The sequence below is a fragment of the Mustelus asterias genome, chromosome 24 (genome assembly GCF_964213995.1).
Source record: "Mustelus asterias chromosome 24, sMusAst1.hap1.1, whole genome shotgun sequence".
NCBI classification, from domain to species: domain Eukaryota; kingdom Metazoa; phylum Chordata; class Chondrichthyes; order Carcharhiniformes; family Triakidae; genus Mustelus; species Mustelus asterias.
Window position 1 is genome coordinate 46,857,104 of NC_135824.1, and position 22,707 is coordinate 46,879,810.

Genomic DNA, 22,707 nt, shown 5'->3' on the forward strand with positions numbered 1-22,707 from the left:
TACCCCAGTGAGGGTCAGTGTGTGTGGAACCCGTACCCGAGTAAGAGTCAGTGTGTATGGAACCCGTACTCCAGTGAGAGTCAGTGTGTGTGGAACCCAAATCCCAGTGAGGGTCAGTGTGTATGGAACCCATATCCCAGTGAGGGTCAGTGTGTGTGGGACCCATATCCCAGTGAGGGTCAGTGTGTATGGAACCCATACCCCAGTGAGGGTCAGTGTGTGTGGAACCCATACCCCAGTGAGAATCAGTGTGTGTGGAACACATATCCCAGTGAGGGTCAGTGTGTGTGGAACCCGTACCCCAGTGAGAGTCAATGTGTGTGGAACCCATATCCCAGTGAGAGTCAGTGTGTGTGGGACCCATACCCCAGTGAGAGTCAGTGTGTGTGGAACCCGTACCCCAGTGAGAGTCAGTGTGTGTGGAACCCGTACCCCAGTGAGAGTCAGTGTGTGTGGAACCCATATCCCAGTGAGAGTCAGTGTGTGTGGAACCCATACACCAGTGAGAGTCAGTGTGTGTGGAACCCGTACCCCAGTGAGAGTCAGTGTGTGTGGAACCTGTAACCCAGTGAGAGACAGTGTGTGTGGAACCTGTACCCCAGAGAGAGTGAGTATGTGTGGAATCCATACCCCAGTGAGAGTCAGTGTGTGTGGAACCTGTACCCCAGTGAGAGTCAGTGTGTGTGGGACCCATATCCCAGTGAGAGTCAGTGTGTGTGGAACCTGTATCCCAGTGAGGGTCAGTAATCATAGAAATCATAGAAACCCTACAGTGCAGAAGGAGGCCATTCGGCCCATCGAGTCTGCACCGACCACAATCCCACCCGGGCCCTACCCCCACATATTTACCCGCTAATCCCCCTAACCTACGCATCGCAGGACTCTAAGGGGAAATTTTTAACCTGGCCAATCAACCTAACCCGCACACCTTTGTGAGAGTCAGTGTGTGTGGAACCTGTAACCCAATGAGAGACAGTGTGTGTGGAACCTGTACCCCAGTGAGATTCAGTGTGTGTGGAACCAGTATTCCAGTGAGAGTCAGTGTGTGCGGACCCCGTACCCCAGTGAGAGTGACTGTGTGTGGAACCTGTACCCCAGTGAGAGTCAGTGTGTGTGGGACTCGTACCCCAGTGAGAGTCAGTGTGTGTGGAACCCGTACCCCAGTGAGAGTCAGTGTGTGTGGGACCATATCCCAGTGAGAGTCAGTGTGTGTGGAACCAGTACCCAGTGAGAGTCAGTGTGTGTGGAACCAGTACCCCAGTGAGAGTCAGTGTGTGTGGAGCCCGTACCCCAGTGAGAGTCAGTGTGTGTGGAACCCTTACCCCAGTGAGATTCAGTGTGTGTGGGACCCGTACCCCAGTGAGAGTCAGTGTGTGTGGAACCCTTACCCCAGTGAGAGTCAGTGAGTGTGGAACCCGCACGCCACTGAGAGTCAGTGTGTGTGGAACCCATACCCCAGTGAGAGTCAGTGTGTGTGGAACCCGTACCCCAGTGAGGGTCAGTGTGTTTGGGACCCGTACCCCAGTGAGCTTCAGTGTGTGTGGGACCCGTACCCCAGTGAGAGTCAGTGTGTGTGGAGCCCGTACCCCAGTGAGAGTCAGTGTGTGTGGAACCCTTACCCCAGTGAGAGTCAGTGTGTGTGGGACCCGTACCCCAGTGAGAGTCAGTGTGTGTGGGACCCGTACCCCAGTGAGAGTCAGTGTGTGTGGGACCCATACCCCAGTGAGAGTCAGTGTGTGTGAGACCCGTACCCCAGTGAGGGTCAGTGTGTGTGGAACCCTTACCCCAGTGAGAGTCAGTGTGTGTGGAAACCGTACCCCAGTGAGACTCAGTGTGTGTGGGACCCGCACGCCAGTGAGGGTCAGTGTGTGTGGAACCCATATCCCAGTGAGAGTCAGTGTGTGTGGAACCCTTACCCCAGTGAGAGTCAGTGTGTGTGGGACCCGTACCCCAGTGAGGGTCAGTGTGTGTGGGACCCATACCCCAGTGAGAGTCAGTGTGTGTGGGACCCGTACCCCAGTGAGAGTCAGTGTGTGTGGGACCCATACCCCAGTGAGAGTCAGTGTGTGTGGGACCCATACCCCAGTGAGAGTCAGTGTGTGGGGGACCCATACCCCAGTGAGAGTCAGTGTGTGTGGGACCCGTACCCCAGTGAGAGTCAGTGTGTGTGGAACCCTTACCCCAGTGAGAGTCAGTGTGTGTGGGCCTCGTACCCCAGTGAGAGTCAGTGTGTGTGGAACCCGTACCCCAGTGAGAGTCAGTGTGCGTGGGACCCATATCCCAGTGAGCTTCAGTGTGTGTGGGACCCGTACCCCAGTGAGAGTCAGTGTGTGTGGAGCCCGTACCCCAGTGAGAGTCAGTGTGTGTGGAACCCTTACCCCAGTGAGAGTCAGTGTGTGTGGGACCCATACCCCAGTGAGAGTCAGTGTGTGTGGGACCCATACCCCAGTGAGAGTCAGTGTGTGTGGGACCCGTACCCCAGTGAGCTTCAGTGTGTGTGGGACCCGTACCCCAGTGAGAGTCAGTGTGTGTGGAACCCGTACCCCAGTGAGAGTCAGTGTGTGTGGAACCCTTACCCCAGTGGGAGTTAGTGTGTGTGGGACCCATACCCCAGTGAGAGTCAGTGTGTGTGGGACCCATGCCCCAGTGAGAGTCAGTGTGTGTGGGACCCGTACCCCAGTGAGAGTCAGTGTGTGTGGGACCCGTACCCCAGTGAGAGTCAGTGTGTGTGGCACCCGTACCCCAGTGAGAGTCAGTGTGTGTGGGACCCATATCCCAGTGAGGGTCAGTGTGTGTGGAACCCGTACCCCAATGAGGGTCAGTGTGTATGGAACCCGTACTCCAGTGAGAGTCAGTGTGTGTGGAACCCAAATCCCAGTGAGGGTCAGTGTATATGGAACCCATATCCCAGTGAGGGTCAGTGTGTATGGAACCCATATCCCAGTGAGGGTCAGTGTGTGTGGGACCCGTACCCCAGTGAGCGTCAGTGTGTATGGAACCCATATCCCTGTGAGGGTCAGTGTGTGTGGAACCCTTACCCCAGTGAGAGTCAGTGTGTGTGGGACCCGTACCCCAGTGAGAGTCAGTGTGTGTGGAACCCTTACCCCAGTGAGAGTCAGTGAGTGTGGAACCCGCACGCCAGTGAGAGTCAGTGTGTGTGGAACCCATATCCCAGTGAGAGTCAGTGAGTGTGGAACCCGTACCCCAGTGAGGGTCAGTGTGTGTGGAACCCGTACCCCAGTGAGCTTCAGTGTGTGTGGGACCCGTACCCCAGTGAGAGTCAGTGTGTGTGGAACCCTTACCCCAGTGAGAGTCAGTGTGTGTGGGACTCGTACCCCAGTGAGAGTCAGTGTGTGTGGAACCCGTACCCCAGTGAGAGTCAGTGTGCGTGGGACCCATATCCCAGTGAGCTTCAGTGTGTGTGGGACCCGTACCCCAGTGAGAGTCAGTGTGTGTGGAGCCCGTACCCCAGTGAGAGTCAGTGTGTGTGGAACCCTTATCCCAGTGAGAGTCAGTGTGTGTGGGACCCATACCCCAGTGAGAGTCAGTGTGTGTGGGACCCATACCCCAGTGAGAGTCAGTGTGTGTGGGACCCGTACCCCAGTGAGCTTCAGTGTGTGTGGGACCCGTACCCCAGTGAGAGTCAGTGTGTGTGGAGCCCGTACCCCAGTGGGAGTCAGTGTGTGTGGAACCCTTACCCCAGTGAGAGTCAGTGTGTGTGGGACCCATACCCCAGTGAGAGTCAGTGTGTGTGGGACCCATACCCCAGTGAGAGTCAGTGTGTGTGGGACCCGTACCCCAGTGAGAGTCAGTGTGTGTGGGACCCGTACCCCAGTGAGAGTCAGTGTGTGTGGAACCCGTACCCCAGTGAGAGTCAGTGTGTGTGGGACCCATATCCCAGTGAGGGTCAGTGTGTGTGGAACCCGTACCCCAATGAGGGTCAGTGTGTATGGAACCCGTACTCCAGTGAGAGTCAGTGTGTGTGGAACCCAAATCCCTGTGAGGGTCAGTGTGTATGGAACCCACATCCCAGTGAGGGTCAGTGTGTATGGAACCCATATCCCAGTGAGGGTCAGTGTGTGTGGGACCCGTACCCCAGTGAGCGTCAGTGTGTCTGGAACCCATATCCCAGTGAGGGTCAGTGTGTGTGGGACCCGTACCCCAGTGAGAGTCAGTGTGTGTGGAGCCCGTACCCCAGTGAGAGTCAGTGTGTGTGGAACCCTTACCCCAGTGAGATTCAGTGTGTGTGGGACCCGTACCCCAGTGAGAGTCAGTGTGTGTGGAACCCTTACCCCAGTGAGAGTCAGTGAGTGTGGAACCCGCACGCCACTGAGAGTCAGTGTGTGTGGAACGCATACCCCAGTGAGAGTCAGTGTGTGTGGAACCCGTACCCCAGTGAGGGTCAGTGTGTTTGGGACCCGTACCCCAGTGAGCTTCAGTGTGTGTGGGACGCGTACCCCAGTTAGAGTCAGTGTGTGTGGAGCCCGTACCCCAGTGAGAGTCAGTGTGTGTGGAACCCTTACCCCAGTGAGAGTCAGTGTGTGTGGGACCCATACCCCAGTGAGAGTCAGTGTGTGTGGGACCCGTACCCCAGTGAGAGTCAGTGTGTGTGGGACCCGTACCCCAGTGAGAGTCAGTGTGTGTGGGACCCATACCCCAGTGTGAGTCAGTGTGTGTGGGACCCGTACCCCAGTGAGGGTCAGTGTGTGTGGAACCCTTACCCCAGTGAGAGTCAGTGTGTGTGGAACCCGTACCCCAGTGAGACTCAGTGTGTGTGGGACCCGTACCCCAGTGAGAGTCAGTGTGTGTGGAGCCCGTACCCCAGTGAGAGTCAGTGTGTGTGGAACCCTTACCCCAGTGAGAGTCAGTGTGTGTGGGACCCGTACCCCAGTGAGGGTCAGTGTGTGTGGGACCCATACCCCAGTGAGAGTCAGTGTGTGTGGGACCCGTACCCCAGTGAGAGTCAGTGTGTGTGGGACCCATACCCCAGTGAGAGTCAGTGTGTGTGGGACCCATACCCCAGTGAGAGTCAGTGTGTGTGGGTCCCGTACCCCAGTGAGAGTCAGTGTATGTGGGACCCGTACCCCAGTGTGAGTCAGTGTGTGTGGAACCCTTACCCCAGTGAGAGTCAGTGTGTGTGGGACTCGTACCCCAGTGAGAGTCAGTGTGTGTGGAACGCGTACCCCAGTGAGAGTCAGTGTGCGTGGGACCCATATCCCAGTGAGCTTCAGTGTGTGTGGGACCCGTACCCCAGTGACAGTCAGTGTGTGTGGAACCCTTACCCCAGTGAGAGTCAGTGTGTGTGGGACCCATACCCCAGTGAGAGTCAGTGTGTGTGGGACCCATACCCCAGTGAGAGTCAGTGTGTGTGGGACCCGTACCCCAGTGAGCTTCAGTGTGTGTGGGACCCGTACCCCAGTGAGAGTCAGTGTGTGTGGAGCCCGTACCCCAGTGAGAGTCAGTGTGTGTGGAACCCTTACCCCAGTGGGAGTTAGTGTGTGTGGGACCCATACCCCAGTGAGAGTCAGTGTGTGTGGGACCCATACCCCAGTGAGAGTCAGTGTGTGTGGGACCCGTACCCCAGTGAGAGTCAGTGTGTGTGGGACCCGTACCCCAGTGAGAGTCAGTGTGTGTGGAACCCGTACCCCAGTGAGAGTCAGTGTGTGTGGGACCCATATCCCAGTGAGGGTCAGTGTGTGTGGAACCCGTACCCCAATGAGGGTCAGTGTGTATGGAACCCGTACTCCAGTGAGAGTCAGTGTGTGTGGAACCCAAATCCCAGTGAGGGTCAGTGTGTATGGAACCCATATCCCAGTGAGGGTCAGTGTGTCTGGAACCCATATCCCAGTGAGGGTCAGTGTGTGTGGGACCCGTACCCCAGTGAGCGTCAGTGTGTATGGAACCCATATCCCTGTGAGGGTCAGTGTGTGTGGAACCCTTACACCAGTGAGAGTCAGTGTGTGTGGAACCCTTACCCCAGTGAGAGTCAGTGAGTGTGGAACCCGCACGCCAGTGAGAGTCAGTGTGTGTGGAACCCATACCCCAGTGAGAGTCAGTGTGTGTGGAACCCGTACCCCAGTGAGGGTCAGTGTGTGTGGGACCCGTACCCCAGTGAGCTTCAGTGTGTGTGGGACCCGTACCCCAGTGAGAGTCAGTGTGTGTGGAACCCTTACCCCAGTGAGAGTCAGTGTGTGTGGGACTCGTACCCCAGTGAGAGTCAGTGTGTGTGGAACCCTTACCCCAGTGAGAGTCAGTGAGTGTGGAACCCGCACGCCAGTGAGAGTCAGTGTGTGTGGAACCCATACCCCAGTGAGAGTCAGTGTGTGTGGAACCCGTACCCCAGTGAGGGTCAGTGTGTGTGGGACCCGTACCCCAGTGAGCTTCAGTGTGTGTGGGACCCGTACCCCAGTGAGAGTCAGTGTGTGTGGAGCCCGTACCCCAGTGAGAGTCAGTGTGTGTGGAACACTTACCCCAGTGAGAGTCAGTGTGTGTGGGACCCGTACCCCAGTGAGGGTCAGTGTGTGTGGGACCCATACCCCAGTGAGAGTCAGTGTGTGTGGGACCCGTACCCCAGTGAGGGTCAGTGTGTGTGGGACCCGTACCCCAGTGAGAGTCAGTGTGTGTGGGACCCATACCCCAGTGAGAGTCAGTGTGTGTGGGACCCGTACCCCAGTGAGGGTCAGTGTGTGTGGAACCCTTACCCCAGTGAGAGTCAGTGTGTGTGGAACCCGTACCCCAATGAGGGTCAGTGTGTATGGAACCCGTACTCCAGTGAGAGTCAGTGTGTGTGGAACCCTTACCCCAGTGAGGGTCAGTGTGTGTTGGACCCGTACCCCAGTGAGCGTCAGTGTGTATGGAACCCATATCCCAGTGAGGGTCAGTGTGTGTGGAACCCGTACCCCAGTGAGAGTCAGTGTGTGTGGAACCCTTACCCCAGTGAGAGTCAGTGTGTGTGGGACCCGTACCCCAGTGAGAGTCAGTGTGTGTGGAACCCTTACCCCAGTGAGAGTCAGTGAGTGTGGAACCCGCACGCCAGTGAGAGTCAGTGTGTGTGGAACCCATACCCCAGTGAGAGTCAGTGTGGGTGGAACCCGTACCCCAGTGAGGGTCAGTGTGTGTGGGACCCGTACCCCAGTGAGCTTCAGTGTGTGTGGGACCCGTACCCCAGTGAGAGTCAGTGTGTGTGGAGCCCGTACCCCAGTGAGAGTCAGTGTGTGTGGAACCCTTACCCCAGTGGGAGTTAGTGTGTGTGGGACCCATACCCCAGTGAGAGTCAGTGTGTGTGGGACCCATACCCCAGTGAGAGTCAGTGTGTGTGGGACCCGTACCCCAGTGAGAGTCAGTGTGTGTGGGACCCGTACCCCAGTGAGAGTCAGTGTGTGTGGAACCCGTACCCCAGTGAGAGTCAGTGTGTGTGGGACCCATATCCCAGTGAGGGTCAGTGTGTGTGGAACCCGTACCCCAATGAGGGTCAGTGTGTATGGAACCCGTACTCCAGTGAGAGTCAGTGTGTGTGGAACCCAAATCCCAGTGAGGGTCAGTGTGTATGGAACCCATATCCCAGTGAGGGTCAGTGTGTCTGGAACCCATATCCCAGTGAGGGTCAGTGTGTGTGGGACCCGTACCCCAGTGAGCGTCAGTGTGTATGGAACCCATATCCCTGTGAGGGTCAGTGTGTGTGGAACCCTTACACCAGTGAGAGTCAGTGTGTGTGGAACCCTTACCCCAGTGAGAGTCAGTGAGTGTGGAACCCGCACGCCAGTGAGAGTCAGTGTGTGTGGAACCCATACCCCAGTGAGAGTCAGTGTGTGTGGAACCCGTACCCCAGTGAGGGTCAGTGTGTGTGGGACCCGTACCCCAGTGAGCTTCAGTGTGTGTGGGACCCGTACCCCAGTGAGAGTCAGTGTGTGTGGAACCCTTACCCCAGTGAGAGTCAGTGTGTGTGGGACTCGTACCCCAGTGAGAGTCAGTGTGTGTGGAACCCTTACCCCAGTGAGAGTCAGTGAGTGTGGAACCCGCACGCCAGTGAGAGTCAGTGTGTGTGGAACCCATACCCCAGTGAGAGTCAGTGTGTGTGGAACCCGTACCCCAGTGAGGGTCAGTGTGTGTGGGACCCGTACCCCAGTGAGCTTCAGTGTGTGTGGGACCCGTACCCCAGTGAGAGTCAGTGTGTGTGGAGCCCGTACCCCAGTGAGAGTCAGTGTGTGTGGAACACTTACCCCAGTGAGAGTCAGTGTGTGTGGGACCCGTACCCCAGTGAGGGTCAGTGTGTGTGGGACCCGTACCCCAGTGAGGGTCAGTGTGTGTGGGACCCGTACCCCAGTGAGAGTCAGTGTGTGTGGGACCCATACCCCAGTGAGAGTCAGTGTGTGTGGGACCCGTACCCCAGTGAGGGTCAGTGTGTGTGGAACCCTTACCCCAGTGAGAGTCAGTGTGTGTGGAACCCGTACCCCAATGAGGGTCAGTGTGTATGGAACCCGTACTCCAGTGAGAGTCAGTGTGTGTGGAACCCTTACCCCAGTGAGGGTCAGTGTGTGTTGGACCCGTACCCCAGTGAGCGTCAGTGTGTATGGAACCCATATCCCAGTGAGGGTCAGTGTGTGTGGAACCCGTACCCCAGTGAGAGTCAGTGTGTGTGGAACCCTTACCCCAGTGAGAGTCAGTGTGTGTGGGACCCGTACCCCAGTGAGAGTCAGTGTGTGTGGAACCCTTACCCCAGTGAGAGTCAGTGAGTGTGGAACCCGCACGCCAGTGAGAGTCAGTGTGTGTGGAACCCATACCCCAGTGAGAGTCAGTGTGGGTGGAACCCGTACCCCAGTGAGGGTCAGTGTGTGTGGGACCCGTACCCCAGTGAGCTTCAGTGTGTGTGGGACCCGTACCCCAGTGAGAGTCAGTGTGTGTGGAACCCTTACCCCAGTGAGAGTCAGTGTGTGTGGGTCTCGTACCCCAGTGAGAGTCAGTGTGTGTGGAACCCGTACCCCAGTGAGAGTCAGTGTGCGTGGGACCCATATCCCAGTGAGCTTCAGTGTGTGTGGGACCCGTACCCCAGTGAGAGTCAGTGTGTGTGGAGCCCGTACCCCAGTGAGAGTCAGTGTGTGTGGAACCCTTACCCCAGTGAGAGTCAGTGTGTGTGGGACCCATACCCCAGTGAGAGTCAGTGTGTGTGGGACCCATACCCCAGTGAGAGTCAGTGTGTGTGGGACCCGTACCCCAGTGAGCTTCAGTGTGTATGGGACCCGTACCCCAGTGAGAGTCAGTGTGTGTGGGACCCGTACCCCAGTGAGCTTCAGTGTGTGTGGGACCCGTACCCCAGTGAGAGTCAGTGTGTGTGGAGCCCGTACCCCAGTGAGAGTCAGTGTGTGTGGAACCCTTACCCCAGTGAGAGTCAGTGTGTGTGGGACCCATACCCCAGTGAGAGTCAGTGTGTGTGGGTCCCATACCCCAGTGAGAGTCAGTGTGTGTGGGACCCCTACCCCAGTGAGCTTCAGTGTGTGTGGGACCCGTACCCCAGTGAGAGTCAGTGTGTGTGGAGCCCGTACCCCAGTGAGAGTCAGTGTGTGTGGAACCCTTACCCCAGTGGGAGTTAGTGTGTGTGGGACCCATACCCCAGTGAGAGTCAGTGTGTGTGGGACCCATACCCCAGTGAGAGTCAGTGTGTGTGGGACCCGTACCCCAGTGAGAGTCAGTGTGTGTGGGACCCGTACCCCAGTGAGAGTCAGTGTGTGTGGAACCCGTACCCCAGTGAGAGTCAGTGTGTGTGGGACCCATATCCCAGTGAGGGTCAGTGTGTGTGGAACCCGTACCCCAATGAGGGTCAGTGTGTATGGAACCCGTACTCCAGTGAGAGTCAGTGTGTGTGGAACCCAAATCCCAGTGAGGGTCAGTGTATATGGAACCCATATCCCAGTGAGGGTCAGTGTGTATGGAACCCATATCCCAGTGAGGGTCAGTGTGTGTGGGACCCGTACCCCAGTGAGCGTCAGTGTGTATGGAACCCATATCCCTGTGAGGGTCAGTGTGTGTGGAACCCGTACCCCAGTGAGAGTCAGTGTGTGTGGGACCCGTACCCCAGTGAGAGTCAGTGTGTGTGGAACCCTTACCCCAGTGAGAGTCAGTGAGTGTGGAACCCGCACGCCAGTGAGAGTCAGTGTGTGTGGAACCCATATCCCAGTGAGAGTCAGTGTGTGTGGAACCCGTACCCCAGTGAGGGTCAGTGTGTGTGGGACCCGTACCCCAGTGAGCTTCAGTGTGTGTGGGACCCGTACCCCAGTGAGAGTCAGTGTGTGTGGAACCCTTACCCCAGTGAGAGTCAGTGTGTGTGGGACCCATACCCCAGTGAGAGTCAGTGTGTGTGGGACCCGTACCCCAGTGAGGGTCAGTGTGTGTGGAACCCTTACCCCAGTGAGAGTCAGTGTGTGTGGAACCCGTACCCCAATGAGGGTCAGTGTGTATGGAACCCGTACTCCAGTGAGAGTCAGTGTGTGTGGAACCCTTACCCCAGTGAGGGTCAGTGTGTGTTGGACCCGTACCCCAGTGAGCGTCAGTGTGTATGGAACCCATATCCCAGTGAGGGTCAGTGTGTGTGGAACCCGTACCCCAGTGAGAGTCAGTGTGTGTGGAACCCTTACCCCAGTGAGAGTCAGTGTGTGTGGGACCCGTACCCCAGTGAGAGTCAGTGTGTGTGGAACCCTTACCCCAGTGAGAGTCAGTGAGTGTGGAACCCGCACGCCAGTGAGAGTCAGTGTGTGTGGAACCCATACCCCAGTGAGAGTCAGTGTGGGTGGAACCCGTACCCCAGTGAGGGTCAGTGTGTGTGGGACCCGTACCCCAGTGAGCTTCAGTGTGTGTGGGACCCGTACCCCAGTGAGAGTCAGTGTGTGTGGAACCCTTACCCCAGTGAGAGTCAGTGTGTGTGGGTCTCGTACCCCAGTGAGAGTCAGTGTGTGTGGAACCCGTACCCCAGTGAGAGTCAGTGTGCGTGGGACCCATATCCCAGTGAGCTTCAGTGTGTGTGGGACCCGTACCCCAGTGAGAGTCAGTGTGTGTGGAGCCCGTACCCCAGTGAGAGTCAGTGTGTGTGGAACCCTTACCCCAGTGAGAGTCAGTGTGTGTGGGACCCATACCCCAGTGAGAGTCAGTGTGTGTGGGACCCATACCCCAGTGAGAGTCAGTGTGTGTGGGACCCGTACCCCAGTGAGCTTCAGTGTGTATGGGACCCGTACCCCAGTGAGAGTCAGTGTGTGTGGGACCCGTACCCCAGTGAGCTTCAGTGTGTGTGGGACCCGTACCCCAGTGAGAGTCAGTGTGTGTGGAGCCCGTACCCCAGTGAGAGTCAGTGTGTGTGGAACCCTTACCCCAGTGAGAGTCAGTGTGTGTGGGACCCATACCCCAGTGAGAGTCAGTGTGTGTGGGTCCCATACCCCAGTGAGAGTCAGTGTGTGTGGGACCCCTACCCCAGTGAGCTTCAGTGTGTGTGGGACCCGTACCCCAGTGAGAGTCAGTGTGTGTGGAGCCCGTACCCCAGTGAGAGTCAGTGTGTGTGGAACCCTTACCCCAGTGGGAGTTAGTGTGTGTGGGACCCATACCCCAGTGAGAGTCAGTGTGTGTGGGACCCATACCCCAGTGAGAGTCAGTGTGTGTGGGACCCGTACCCCAGTGAGAGTCAGTGTGTGTGGGACCCGTACCCCAGTGAGAGTCAGTGTGTGTGGAACCCGTACCCCAGTGAGAGTCAGTGTGTGTGGGACCCATATCCCAGTGAGGGTCAGTGTGTGTGGAACCCGTACCCCAATGAGGGTCAGTGTGTATGGAACCCGTACTCCAGTGAGAGTCAGTGTGTGTGGAACCCAAATCCCAGTGAGGGTCAGTGTATATGGAACCCATATCCCAGTGAGGGTCAGTGTGTATGGAACCCATATCCCAGTGAGGGTCAGTGTGTGTGGGACCCGTACCCCAGTGAGCGTCAGTGTGTATGGAACCCATATCCCTGTGAGGGTCAGTGTGTGTGGAACCCGTACCCCAGTGAGAGTCAGTGTGTGTGGGACCCGTACCCCAGTGAGAGTCAGTGTGTGTGGAACCCTTACCCCAGTGAGAGTCAGTGAGTGTGGAACCCGCACGCCAGTGAGAGTCAGTGTGTGTGGAACCCATATCCCAGTGAGAGTCAGTGTGTGTGGAACCCGTACCCCAGTGAGGGTCAGTGTGTGTGGGACCCGTACCCCAGTGAGCTTCAGTGTGTGTGGGACCCGTACCCCAGTGAGAGTCAGTGTGTGTGGAACCCTTACCCCAGTGAGAGTCAGTGTGTGTGGGACTCGTACCCCAGTGAGAGTCAGTGTGTGTGGAACCCGTACCCCAGTGAGAGTCAGTGTGCGTGGGACCCATATCCCAGTGAGCTTCAGTGTGTGTGGGACCCGTACCCCAGTGAGAGTCAGTGTGTGTGGAGCCCGTACCCCAGTGAGAGTCAGTGTGTGTGGAACCCTTATCCCAGTGAGAGTCAGTGTGTGTGGGACCCATACCCCAGTGAGAGTCAGTGTGTGTGGGACCCATACCCCAGTGAGAGTCAGTGTGTGTGGGACCCGTACCCCAGTGAGCTTCAGTGTGTGTGGGACCCGTACCCCAGTGAGAGTCAGTGTGTGTGGAGCCCGTACCCCAGTGAGAGTCAGTGTGTGTGGAACCCTTACCCCAGTGAGAGTCAGTGTGTGTGGGACCCATACCCCAGTGAGAGTCAGTGTGTGTGGGACCCATACCCCAGTGAGAGTCAGTGTGTGTGGGACCCGTACCCCAGTGAGAGTCAGTGTGTGTGGGACCCGTACCCCAGTGAGAGTCAGTGTGTGTGGAACCCGTACCCCAGTGAGAGTCAGTGTGTGTGGGACCCATATCCCAGTGAGGGTCAGTGTGTGTGGAACCCGTACCCCAATGAGGGTCAGTGTGTATGGAACCCGTACTCCAGTGAGAGTCAGTGTGTGTGGAACCCAAATCCCTGTGAGGGTCAGTGTGTATGGAACCCATATCCCAGTGAGGGTCAGTGTGTATGGAACCCATATCCCAGTGAGGGTCAGCGTGTGTGGGACCCGTACCCCAGTGAGAGTCAGTGTGTGTGGAGCCCGTACCCCAGTGAGAGTCAGTGTGTGTGGAACCCTTACCCCAGTGAGATTCAGTGTGTGTGGGACCCGTACCCCAGTGAGAGTCAGTGTGTGTGGAACCCTTACCCCAGTGAGAGTCAGTGAGTGTGGAACCCGCACGCCACTGAGAGTCAGTGTGTGTGGAACGCATACCCCAGTGAGAGTCAGTGTGTGTGGAACCCGTACCCCAGTGAGGGTCAGTGTGTTTGGGACCCGTACCCCAGTGAGCTTCAGTGTGTGTGGGACCCGTACCCCAGTTAGAGTCAGTGTGTGTGGAGCCCGTACCCCAGTGAGAGTCAGTGTGTGTGGAACCCTTACCCCAGTGAGAGTCAGTGTGTGTGGGACCCATACCCCAGTGAGAGTCAGTGTGTGTGGGACCCGTACCCCAGTGAGAGTCAGTGTGTGTGGGACCCGTACCCCAGTGAGAGTCAGTGTGTGTGGGACCCATACCCCAGTGAGAGTCAGTGTGTGTGGGACCCGTACCCCAGTGAGGGTCAGTGTGTGTGGAACCCTTACCCCAGTGAGAGTCAGTGTGTGTGGAACCCGTACCCCAGTGAGACTCAGTGTGTGTGGGACCCGTACCCCAGTGAGAGTCAGTGTGTGTGGAGCCCGTACCCCAGTGAGAGTCAGTGTGTGTGGAACCCTTACCCCAGTGAGAGTCAGTGTGTGTGGGACCCGTACCCCAGTGAGGGTCAGTGTGTGTGGGACCCATACCCCAGTGAGAGTCAGTGTGTGTGGGACCCGTACCCCAGTGAGAGTCAGTGTGTGTGGGACCCATACCCCAGTGAGAGTCAGTGTGTGTGGGACCCATACCCCAGTGAGAGTCAGTGTGTGTGGGTCCCGTACCCCAGTGAGAGTCAGTGTATGTGGGACCCGTACCCCAGTGTGAGTCAGTGTGTGTGGAACCCTTACCCCAGTGAGAGTCAGTGTGTGTGGGACTCGTACCCCAGTGAGAGTCAGTGTGTGTGGAACGCGTACCCCAGTGTCAGTGTCAGAGTCAGTGTGCGTGGGACCCATATCCCAGTGAGCTTCAGTGTGTGTGGGACCCGTACCCCAGTGACAGTCAGTGTGTGTGGAACCCTTACCCCAGTGAGAGTCAGTGTGTGTGGGACCCATACCCCAGTGAGAGTCAGTGTGTGTGGGACCCATACCCCAGTGAGAGTCAGTGTGTGTGGGACCCGTACCCCAGTGAGCTTCAGTGTGTGTGGGACCCGTACCCCAGTGAGAGTCAGTGTGTGTGGAGCCCGTACCCCAGTGAGAGTCAGTGTGTGTGGAACCCTTACCCCAGTGGGAGTTAGTGTGTGTGGGACCCATACCCCAGTGAGAGTCAGTGTGTGTGGGACCCATACCCCAGTGAGAGTCAGTGTGTGTGGGACCCGTACCCCAGTGAGAGTCAGTGTGTGTGGGACCCGTACCCCAGTGAGAGTCAGTGTGTGTGGAACCCGTACCCCAGTGAGAGTCAGTGTGTGTGGGACCCATATCCCAGTGAGGGTCAGTGTGTGTGGAACCCGTACCCCAATGAGGGTCAGTGTGTATGGAACCCGTACTCCAGTGAGAGTCAGTGTGTGTGGAACCCAAATCCCAGTGAGGGTCAGTGTGTATGGAACCCATATCCCAGTGAGGGTCAGTGTGTCTGGAACCCATATCCCAGTGAGGGTCAGTGTGTGTGGGACCCGTACCCCAGTGAGCGTCAGTGTGTATGGAACCCATATCCCTGTGAGGGTCAGTGTGTGTGGAACCCTTACACCAGTGAGAGTCAGTGTGTGTGGAACCCTTACCCCAGTGAGAGTCAGTGAGTGTGGAACCCGCACGCCAGTGAGAGTCAGTGTGTGTGGAACCCATACCCCAGTGAGAGTCAGTGTGTGTGGAACCCGTACCCCAGTGAGGGTCAGTGTGTGTGGGACCCGTACCCCAGTGAGCTTCAGTGTGTGTGGGACCCGTACCCCAGTGAGAGTCAGTTTGTGTGGAACCCTTACCCCAGTGAGAGTCAGTGTGTGTGGGACTCGTACCCCAGTGAGAGTCAGTATGTGTGGAACCCTTACCCCAGTGAGAGTCAGTGAGTGTGGAACCCGCACGCCAGTGAGAGTCAGTGTGTGTGGAACCCATACCCCAGTGAGAGTCAGTGTGTGTGGAACCCGTACCCCAGTGAGGGTCAGTGTGTGTGGGACCCGTACCCCAGTGAGCTTCAGTGTGTGTGGGACCCGTACCCCAGTGAGAGTCAGTGTGTGTGGAGCCCGTACCCCAGTGAGAGTCAGTATGTGTGGAACACTTACCCCAGTGAGAGTCAGTGTGTGTGGGACCCGTACCCCAGTGAGGGTCAGTGTGTGTGGGACCCATACCCCAGTGAGAGTCAGTGTGTGTGGGACCCGTACCCCAGTGAGGGTCAGTGTGTGTGGGACCCGTACCCCAGTGAGAGTCAGTGTGTGTGGGACCCATACCCCAGTGAGAGTCAGTGTGTGTGGGACCCGTATCCCAGTGAGGGTCAGTGTGTGTGGAACCCTTACCCCAGTGAGAGTCAGTGTGTGTGGAACCCGTACCCCAATGAGGGTCAGTGTGTATGGAACCCGTACTCCAGTGAGAGTCAGTGTGTGTGGAACCCTTACCCCAGTGAGGGTCAGTGTGTGTGGGACCCGTACCCCAGTGAGCGTCAGTGTGTATGGAACCCATATCCCAGTGAGGGTCAGTGTGTGTGGAACCCGTACCCCAGTGAGAGTCAGTGTGTGTGGAACCCTTACCCCAGTGAGAGTCAGTGTGTGTGGGACCCGTACCCCAGTGAGAGTCAGTGTGTGTGGAACCCTTACCCCAGTGAGAGTCAGTGAGTGTGGAACCCGCACGCCAGTGAGAGTCAGTGTGTGTGGAACCCATACCCCAGTGAGAGTCAGTGTGGGTGGAACCCGTACCCCAGTGAGGGTCAGTGTGTGTGGGACCCGTACCCCAGTGAGCTTCAGTGTGTGTGGGACCCGTACCCCAGTGAGAGTCAGTGTGTGTGGAACCCTTACCCCAGTGAGAGTCAGTGTGTGTGGGTCTCGTACCCCAGTGAGAGTCAGTGTGTGTGGAACCCGTACCCCAGTGAGAGTCAGTGTGCGTGGGACCCATATCCCAGTGAGCTTCAGTGTGTGTGGGACCCGTACCCCAGTGAGAGTCAGTGTGTGTGGAGCCCGTACCCCAGTGAGAGTCAGTGTGTGTGGAACCCTTACCCCAGTGAGAGTCAGTGTGTGTGGGACCCATACCCCAGTGAGAGTCAGTGTGTGTGGGACCCATACCCCAGTGAGAGTCAGTGTGTGTGGGACCCGTACCCCAGTGAGCTTCAGTGTGTATGGGACCCGTACCCCAGTGAGAGTCAGTGTGTGTGGGACCCGTACCCCAGTGAGAGTCAGTGTGTGTGGGACCCATACCCCAGTGAGAGTCAGTGTGTGTGGGACCCGTACCCCAGTGAGCTTCAGTGTGTGTGGGACCCGTACCCCAGTGAGAGTCAGTGTGTGTGGAGCCCGTACCCCAGTGAGAGTCAGTGTGTGTGGAACCCTTACCCCAGTGAGAGTCAGTGTGTGTGGGACCCATACCCCAGTGAGAGTCAGTGTGTGTGGGTCCCATACCCCAGTGAGAGTCAGTGTGTGTGGGACCCGTACCCCAGTGAGAGTCAGTGTGTGTGGGACCCGTACCCCAGTGAGAGTCAGTGTGTGTGGAACCCGTACCCCAGTGAGAGTCAGCGTGTGTGGGACCCATATCCCAGTGAGGGTCAGTGTGTGTGGAACCCGTACCCCAATGAGGGTCAGTGTGTATGGAACCCGTACTCCAGTGAGAGTCAGTGTGTGTGGAACCCAAATCCCAGTGAGGGTCAGTGTGTATGGAACCCATATCCCAGTGAGGGTCAGTGTGTATGGAACCCATATCCCAGTGAGGGTCAGTGTGTGTGGGACCCGTACCCCAGTGAGAGTCAGTGTGTGTGGAACCAGTACCCCAGTGAGAGACAGTGTGTGTGGAACCTGTACCCCAGAGAGAGTGAGTGTGTGTGGAACCTGTACCCCAGTGAGAGTCAGTTTGTGTGGAACCCGTACCCCAGTGAGAGTCATTGTGTGTGGGACCCATATCCCAGTGAGAGTCAGTGTGTGTGGAACCAGTACCCAGTGAGAGTCAGTGTGTGTGGAACCAGTACCCCAGTGAGAGTCTGTGTGTGGAACCCGTACCCCAGTGAGAGCCAGTGTGTGTGGAATCTGTAACCCAGTGAGAGTCAGTGTGTATGGAAACCGAACCCCAGTGAGAGTCAGCGTGTGTGGAACCTGTAACCCAGTGAGAGACAGTGTGTGTGGAACCCATATCCAAGTGAGACTCACTGTATGTGGAACCTGTACCCGAGTGAGAGTCAATGTGTGTGGAACCTGTACCCGAGTGATAGTCAATGTGTGTGGAACCCATATCCCAGTGAGAGTCAGTGTGTGTGGAACCTGTACCCCAGTGAGAGTCAGTGTGCGTGGAACCAGTATCCCAGTGAGAGTCAGTGTGTGTGGAACCAGTACCCCAGTGAGAGACAGTGTGTGTGGAACCTGTACCCCAGAGAGAGTGAGTGTGTGTGGAACCCATACCCCAGTGAGAGACAGTGTGTGTGGAACCATATCCCAGTGAGGGTCAGTGTGTGTGGAACCCGTACTCCAGTGAGGGTCAGTGTGTGTGGAACCCATATCCCAGTGAGAGTCAGTGTGTGTGGAACCCGTACCCCAGTGAGAGTCAGTGTGTGTGGAACCCGTACTCCAGTGAGGGTCAGTGTGTGTGGAACCCATATCCCAGTGAGAGTCAGTGTGTGTGGAACCCGTACTCCAGTGAGGGTCAGTGTGTGTGGAACCCATATCCCAGTGAGAGTCAGTGTGTGTGGAACCCTTACCCCAGTGAGAGTCAGTGAGTGTGGAACCCGCACGCCAGTGAGAGTCAGTGTGTGTGGAACCCATACCCCAGTGAGAGTCAGTGTGTGTGGGACCCGTACCCCAGTGAGCTTCAGTGTGTGTGGGACCCGTACCCCAGTGAGAGTCAGTGTGTGTGGAGCCCGTACCCCAGTGAGAGTCAGTGTGTGTGGAACCCGTACCCCAGTGAGAGACAGTGTGTGTGGGACCCGTACCCCAGTGAGAGTCAGTGTGTGTGGGACCCGTACCCCAGTGAGGGTCAGTGTGTGTGGAACCCATACCCCAGTGAGAGTCAGTGTGTGTGGAACCCGTACCCCAGTGAGAGACAGTGTGTGTGGGACCCGTACCCCAGTGAGAGACAGTGTATATCAAAACATTAACCAATCCTCAATAATAAATAGAAACATAAAATGCAGGATAAACTCAGAAGGTCTGGCAACCTCTGTCGAGAGAGAAATAGATTTAACATGTCCAGTCCATGGGAGCCTTCGACAGAACTGAGAAGAGTTGGAGATGTAATGACTTATCTACTTGTAGAGGGGAGGGGATATGGAGGGTGGGGCAGAATAGATGGACAAAAATGGTTGGAGCAAAGGAGGAATTGACGAAGGAGTCCTGGAGACAAGCCAAAGTGGGTGTTAATGGTGCCCTTAAGGACTGAAGTGTGCTAATAGTGTAATAAGGGGAGCGAGCAGAATGTGTTCCTGGGAGAGTAAAGGTCAGTGCTCAGTTGGAGCAAAACTGTGCTCAAGGGTCAGGTGCCAATGTGGGGGAGGGGGTGGGTTGTGTTGGGGTGAGCCAAGGGAACGTTAGAACAGCACGGGTCAAGATGGAGGGGAAAGTGGTACAATAGAAATGCTGCATCACCTGACAAAACTGCCTTTAGACAGTGAGGAGGCAGGAGGTGAAGGGGCAGCTTCTGAACCCCCAGTGATTGCATGGGAAGGTGCTGTGGGAAGGTGCTGTGGGAAGGGGCTGTGGGAAGGTGCTGTGGGAAGGTGCTGTGGGAAGGTGCTGCTGGACGGTGCTGCGGGACGGTGCTGCGGGAAGGTGCTGCTGGAAGGTGCTGCGGGAAGGTGCTGCGGGAAGGTGCTGCTGGAGGGTGCTGCGGGAAGGTGCTGCTGGACGGTGCTGCGGGAGGGTGCTGCGGGAAGGTGCTGTGGGAAGGTGCTGTGGGAAGGTGCTGCGGGAAGGTGCTGCGGGAAGGGGCTGTGGGAAGGTGCTGTGGGAAGGTGCTGCTGGAAGGTGCTGCGGGAAGGTGCTGCGGGAAGGTGCTGCGGGAAGGTGCTGCGGGAAGGTGCTGCGGGAAGGTGCTGCGGGAAGGTGCTGCTGGAAGGTGCTGCTGGAGGGTGCTGCGGGAAAGTGCTGCTGGACGGTGCTGCGGGAGGGTGCTGCGGGAAGGTGCTGCGGGACGGTGCTGCTGGAAGGTGCTGCGGGACGGTGCTGCGGGAAGGTGCTGCGGGAAGGTGCTGCGGGAAGGGTGCTGCGGGAAGGGGCTGCGGGAAGGGGCTGTGGGAAGGTGCTGCGGGAAGGTGCTGCGGGAAGGTGCTGCGGGAAGGTGCTGCTGGAGGGTGCTGCGGGAAGGTGCTGCGGGAAGGTGCCGTGGGAAGGTGCTGTGGCAAGGTGCTGCGGGAAGGGGCTGCGGGAAGGTGCTGCGGGAAGGGTGCTGCGGGAAGGGGCTGCGGGAAGGGGCTGCGGGAAGGTGCTGCGGGAAGGTGCTGCTGGAGGGTGCTGCTGGAGGGTGCTGTGGGAAGGTGCTGCGGGAAGGTGCTGCGGGAAGGTGCTGCGGGAAGGTGCTGCTGGAGGGTGCTGCTGGAGGGTGCTGCGGGAGGGTGCTGCGGGAAGGTGCTGCTGGAGGGTGCTGCTGGAGGGTGCTGTGGGAAGGTGCTGCGGGAAGGTGCCGCGGGAGGGTGCTGCTGGAGGGTGCTGTGGGAAGGTGCTGCGGGAAGGTGCCGCGGGAAGGTGCAGCGGGATGTTCCTGTGGGAAGGTGCTGCGGGAAGGTGCTGCGGGAAGGTGCTGCAGGAAGGTGCTGCTGGAGGGTGCTGCTGGAGGGTGCTGCGGGAAGGTGCTGCGGGAAGGTGCCGTGGGAAGGTGCTGTGGCAAGGTGCTGCGGGAAGGGGCTGCGGGAAGGTGCTGCGGGAAGGGTGCTGCGGGAAGGGGCTGCGGGAAGGGGCTGTGGGAAGGTGCTGCGGGAAGGTGCTGCGGGAAGGTGCTGCGGGAAGGTGCTGCTGGAGGGTGCTGCGGGAAGGTGCTGCTGGAGGGTGCTGCGGGAAGGTGCTGCTGGACGGTGCTGCGGGACGGTGCTGCTGGAAGGTGCTACTGGAAGGTGCTGCGGGAAGGTGCTGCGGGAAGGTGCTGCGGGAAGGTGCTGCGGGAAAGTGCTGCGGGAAGGTGCTGCGGGAAGGTGCTGCTGGAGGGTGCCGCGGGAAGGTGCCACGGGAAGGTGCCACGGGAAGGTGCCGCGGGAAGGTGCTGCGGGAAGGTGCAGCGGGATGTTCCTGTGGGAAGGTGCTGCGGGAAGGTGCTGCGGGATGTTCCTGTGGGAAGGTGCTGCGGGAAGGTGCTGCGCGAAGGTGCTGCGGGAAGGTGCTGCGGGAAGGTGCTGCTGGAGGGTGCTGCTGGAGGGTGCTGTGGGAAGGTGCTGCGGGAAGGTGCCGCGGGAAGGTGCAGCGGGATGTTCCTGTGGGAAGGTGCTGCGGGAAGGTGCTGCGGGAAGGTGCTGCGGGAAGGTGCTGCAGGAAGGTGCTGCTGGAGGGTGCTGCTGGAGGGTGCTGCGGGAAGGTGCTGCGGGAAGGTGCCGTGGGAAGGTGCTGTGGCAAGGTGCTGCGGGAAGGGGCTGCGGGAAGGTGCTGCGGGAAGGTGCTGCTGGAGGGTGCCGCGGGAAGGTGCCGTGGGAAGGTGCTGCTGGAGGGTGCCGCGGGAAGGTGTTGCGGGATGTTCCTGCGGGAAGGTGCTGCGGGAAGGTGTTGCGGGAAGGTGCAGCGGGAAGGTGCTGCGGGAAGGGTGCTGCGGGAAGGTGCTGCGGGAAGGTGCAGTGGGATGTTCCTGCGGGAAGGTGCTGCGGGAAGGTGCTGCGGGAAGGTGCTGCGGGAAGGTGCAGTGGGATGTTCCTGCGGGAAGGTGCTGCGGGAAGGTGCTGCGGGAAGGTGCTGCGGGAAGGTGCTGCGGGAAGGTGCTGCGGGAACGTGCTGCGGGAAGGTGCTGCGGGAAGGTGCAGTGGGATGTTCCTGCGGGAAGGTGCTGCGGGAAGGTGCTGCGGGAAGGTGCAGTGGGATGTTCCTGCGGGAAGGTGCTGCGGGAAGGTGCTGCGGAAAGGTGCTGCGGGAAAGTGCTGCGGGAAGGTGCTGCGGGAAGGTGCTGCGGGAAGGTGCCGCGGGAAGGTGCTGCGGGAAGGTGCCGCGGGAAGGTGCAGTGGGATGTTCCTGCGGGAAGGTGCCGCGGGAAGGTGCTGCGGGAAGGTGCAGTGGGATGTTCCTGCGGGAAGGTGCTGCGGGAAGGTGTCGCGGGAAGGTGCTGCGGGAAGGTGCTGCGGGAAGGTGCTGCGGGAAAGTGCTGCGGGAAGGTGCTGCTGGAGGGTGCCGCGGGAAGGTGCTGCTGGAAGGTGCCGCGGGAAGGGGCTGCGGGAAGGGGCTGCGGGAAGGGGCTGCGGGAAGGTGCTGCGGGAAGGGTGCTGCGGGAAGGGGCTGCGGGAAGGGGCTGTGGGAAGGTGCTGCGGGAAGGTGCTGCGGGAAGGTGCTGCTGGAAGGTGCCGCGGGAAGGTGCCACGGGAAGGTGCAGCGGGATGTTCCTGTGGGAAGGTGCTGCGGGAAGGTGCTGCGGGAAGGTGCTGCGGGAAGGTGCTGCGGGAAGGTGCTGCTGGAGGGTGCTGCTGGAGGGTGCTGTGGGAAGGTGCTGCGGGAAGGTGCCGCGGGAAGGTGCAGCGGGATGTTCCTGTGGGAAGGTGCTGCGGGAAGGTGTTGCGGGAAGGTGCCGCGGGAAGGTGCAGCGGGAAGGTGCTGCGGGAAGGTGCTGCGGGAAGGTGCTGCGGGAAGGTGCTGCGGGAAGGTGCTGCGGGAAGGTGCTGCGGGAAGGTGCTGCGGGAAGGTGCTGCTGGAAGGTGCAGCGGGAAGGTGCTGCTGGAAGGTGCAGCGGGAAGGTGCTGCTGGAAGGTGCTGCTGGAAGGTGCAGCGGGAAGGTGCTGCGGGAAGGTGCTGTGGGAAGGTGCTGCGGGAAGGTGCTGCGGGAAGGTGCTGCGGGAAGGTGCTGTGGGAAGGTGCTGTGGGAAGGTGCTGTGGGATGTTCCTGCGGGAAGGTGCTGCGGGAAGGTGCTGCGGGAAGGTGCCGCGGGATGGTGCTGTGGGAAGGTGCTGCGGGAAGGTGCAGTGGGAAGGTGCTGTGGGAAGGTGCTGTGGGAAGGTGCTGTGGGAAGGTGCTGTGGGAAGGTGCTGCGGGAAGGTGCCGCGGGATGGTGCTGCGGAAAGGTGCTGCGGAAAGGTGCTGCGGGAAGGTGCAGTGGGATGTTCCTGCGGGAAGGTGCTGCGGGAAGGTGCAGCGGGAAGGTGCTGCGGGAAGGTGCTGCGGGATGTTCCTGCGGGAAGGTGCTGCGGGAAGGTGCAGCGGGAAGGTGCTGCGGGAAGGTGCTGCGGGATGTTCCTGCGGGAAGGTGCTGCGGGAAGGTGCAGTGGGATGTTCCTGCGGGAAGGTGCTGCGGGAAGGTGCA